At 43.8% G+C, this 3,883-nt stretch overlaps 1 pseudogene; it reads right to left on the bottom strand.

The window, feature by feature from the left end:
• Positions 1 to 790: 790 nt before the first annotated feature.
• On the bottom strand, positions 791 to 881 carry LOC143844104 (U6 spliceosomal RNA; annotated as a pseudogene).
• Positions 882 to 3,883: the final 3,002 nt, after the last annotated feature.

Below are 3,883 nucleotides of genomic sequence, written 5' to 3'. Positions count from 1 at the left end.
CCCCTACAACCCCAGCTAATCCTCTCAGGTCTGCATGCAGACCTCTATGCCACACACTGATCCTGGGGCCAGCTTCTCCTGTGGATTGATTTAAACCGTGCTACAGGAGAAGCCAGAGCCTCCTGTGGTGCAGGGTGGTAAGGCAGCCAACATGCTGTCTGAAGCTCTGAACATGAGGCCGGGAGTTCGATCCCAGCAGCCAGGTCAAGGTTGACTAATCCTTCCATCCTTCTGAGTACCCAGCTTGCTGGGGGGTAAAAGAGTAATGACTGGGGAAGGAAATGGCAAACCACCCTGTATTGAGTCTGCCAAGAAAACGCTAGAGAGCGTCACCCCAAGGGTCAGACATGACTTGGTGCTTGCATGGGGAATTCCTTTACCTTTACAGGAGAAGCCAAGCCAGTCCCACGGTCTGGACAACTTTTTCCAGGGTGTTTTTTGTTGTTCTCTGGTCCTTTGGAACTGAAAAAATTCATAATTTCCAAACCCTACCATACTGGTATTTGGACCCTGGATTTTTCTGAAATGTCAATATTGTTTTAGGTCCAATAGACCCAAACTGGAAAGAAAAGGCATTTTGCACACCCCTCCTATACACGTGTTCTCCGTTGCAGCTCCCACCTTGTAAAATGGCCTGCCCAAAGAGGTCAGAAAGGTCTAGCTCTCCTGACTTTCCACAAATTATTCAAAACTTAATTATTGAAGGTGGGCTTTTTGCACAAGTAATTTGATTGCATCATACAAAATGGTTTATATACTTACTATGGCCAATGATTAAGGTTATGGGTCTATAATACTGTTATATAGTTTACTGTGATTATGTCATGCTAATCTTCTCTGTATCGTTCCAATTTTAGTATATGTGCTGCCGAAGCGAGCACATATGTGATTATGTAATTTTTTTACCATAAAGACCAATTATGCACGGGAGTAGCCACACTGGGCTGCTGCCAGGCTTTGCATCAGGGCAGTATGCCCCAGTGCTACCCACTTTTGCATGGGGGAGGGAATCCCCCAGTGGTGGATTGCCTCGTCATAGCGCACGTGCAAAACATCAGGGCTGGAAAGCCTGGTATGCTGCCCAGAGGCGGAAGCAGTGGGGGAGTGTGGAGGGTATGGGGCATGCCACTCTTCCAGCAAGGTGGGGATGGGGGGACTCTCTGGCCAGTTCTGTGACTCTGTAGAACTGACAGGGACGCGTGGCTCTGTCAATTATGCATGACACTGGCCCAGCCTAGCTCCCGCTGGCACCTGTGGCATCCCAGGGAATGCAGAAGATTTCGCATTCCCTTACCATGGGCCTTCTGGGGCGCTGTGCTGGGCCAGGGCTGGGATGGCGGCAGCATCGTGTGCAATCGGGGCTGCCCTGCTGCTGCCACCCCAGATTACCTGTCCCATGCATAATCAGTCTTTATGTGTCATGTTAATAATGACGCTTTGCTTCAGTTCTATCTTTTAAAGTTCTGGTAGTTCCAGCTTCTACAGTCCTAGTGCATTGTGTATTGACTGTCCAATTTTGTTGATTGTACTGACTCACTTTGTGTAATCCTCCTTGAGTCGATGTGAGGAAGACAGAGTAGGAGGAGCATGAATAAATAAATAAATGTGATTAATTAAATTATATCAATTAGCTTAGAAAAGTATGGCTGTGTTGAGGGTCACACCCTTTTTTGGTGGTTGCAGAGACCTTGCCAGGATCTAGTTCACAGAAAATTTCCACCCTTGCAATTAATTCTAGGAGTGAAATAGCCAAGGCGAGGCATCTCCCAGATTATTTCCGCACTAGGGTTATAGTTCAGATTTGCATTTTTAAATGGTTGAATTATTTGTCTATTTTCTCACTGAAATTCGTCTCTTTGGGTGCAGACCCAAATTGCATCCCACTTGCCCCACAGCAAAGCAATCCTGAGAAAACTGTTTTTCATTTTTTAAAGCAGGGTCTAATGGGGTCTAATTCAGAGTTGATTAATGTGGGAAATGTGTGCAGTCGGGTTTTCCCCGCACCCACCATTTTGAGTTTTTTGGGCATGCCCCTGTCCTCATTGCTGTCCCACTCCCTCTTGAAAAATCTGCCTTTTTTAAAAAGGGAGGGAATGGACATGTTATAGCTGTTTCTAAGTTTAAAAGAAAGTTGTGCAGTCTTGCACAGCAGTGTTATAATGCTACGTCATAACCCTTGGTTTTTAAAACAATTACTTTCAGGATACTTTGGGAGGAAGGGGGGAGGAAATCAAGGGCACAGAATGGTGGGATTAAGGGACACAACAAAATCAAAGGTGCAAGCAGGCACAATTTTGCAAAAAAAAAGGGGGGGAGCAAGGCATGATGGGAGGCTGCCTGTTTCAGTCTCTGTGCAGAAAGCATTCTGCAAATTTCCGCCTGGGAACTAGGGGAGCAAAGCTACAGTCGACTCACAGCATCCAAAGGAAATCCAAAGCAAGGCTAAACAAGATATGCCTCCTAATGTGGAAATGGTCCCAGTGTCTTTTAGATGTAAATTGTAGGCATATGAAATCCCAATTTAAATTCAAGCCAGACATGGGGAGGAGGGAGGAAGACATTTTTTCTCTTCCATAAAATTTGGCTATAAAAAGTGTACTGCTGGTAGGTGTATGAGGAAAATAGATCATTTGTCTTTTTTTCCTTTGAAGGTCAGTTTGGAGGTCAGTTTCTATCAGTGAAACTGCATGAAGTATATTTCATCATCCCCCCTCCCTCCTGCATGGTCCAGATCCAAATTGGGCTTCTACGCGGATTCTATAAACATTTTTAAAATGCTGAAAGCAGATTGTTTCTTTTGACCTCAGTATCTACATGGAATTTCATATTATTTAAAAGTATAAAAACTTGGTTTCCAAAATTTTACTATAATTGTCTCCAATCAGATCTTTATATTCTGGATAAGTATCTAACTCAACATGCTACAAACAATTCTATATCTTATTCTAAAATATGCAGTCTGCTCATACATGGTTCGGGTTGACCAGTTGAGCCATTGCCACATGCAAACTAATTATGTGGCAAGAAAAGACTAGTAGCATGCACCATTTCCATGTATGCACAGATGAGTGTATGGGGAAAGTTCAAGGAATGCTGTTCTGGGGTTCCAGTGCCCTTCATTGAGACCCTAAGGAAAATAAAAGAGATTTTCTCTTTCTGCGTTAGTACCCTAGCATGCTGGGATACAGCTGGCTGAATGATTCCTACAGTGATGTAGATAGTCATGATTATGTACTTGGGTCATTTCAGCTTGGCTAGCACCCAAAGATTAAAGCAGACACCAGTGAGGAAAATTATGTTTTGGTCCCTAACTATCCTTGCTACAAATGAAGCAGTGAGTCCCCATCAATGCCGCTGCATGCTTCATTTGGCACCAAAAATCTATTCCTGCTTGGCAATATGTTTAAATGGCAAGAAAAGGTCAAGCTTCCCTTATGCTTTATTATATTTGTTTTTCTAACGAGGAAGCAGGATTGGAAGAGGAGCAACATCTATTGTACTTATATTGCCATCTGGTGTTCAAATCTTGCAACACATGTAGGTGAAAACCCAGATTAAATTTTAGGGAAGTAGCAAGGATGCTGCTACAGGTGCAAGGAAAGCCAAGTAGATTATAACTGAGATAGAGCAACTGATAAAAGAAGAATTACAACATAGCTATCAACAGACCTAGATTATAAAGGAGCATGATCAGGTAACTGAACAAGAGCAGTAGCTTCTAATCTGGTAAACCCGGTTTGATTCCCCACTCCCCCACCTGCAGTCAGCTGGGTGACTTTGGGCTTGTCAGAGCACTGATAGAGCTGTTCTGACTTGAGCAGCAATATCAGGGCTCTCTCAGCCTCATCTCCCTCATAGGCTATCTATTCTGTATAGAAGAAAG

This window comes from Paroedura picta, chromosome 8 (assembly GCF_049243985.1).
Source record: "Paroedura picta isolate Pp20150507F chromosome 8, Ppicta_v3.0, whole genome shotgun sequence".
NCBI classification, from domain to species: domain Eukaryota; kingdom Metazoa; phylum Chordata; class Lepidosauria; order Squamata; family Gekkonidae; genus Paroedura; species Paroedura picta.
The sequence above is the reverse complement of the archived record's forward strand: the minus strand, read 5'-3'. Positions and strand labels throughout refer to the sequence as shown.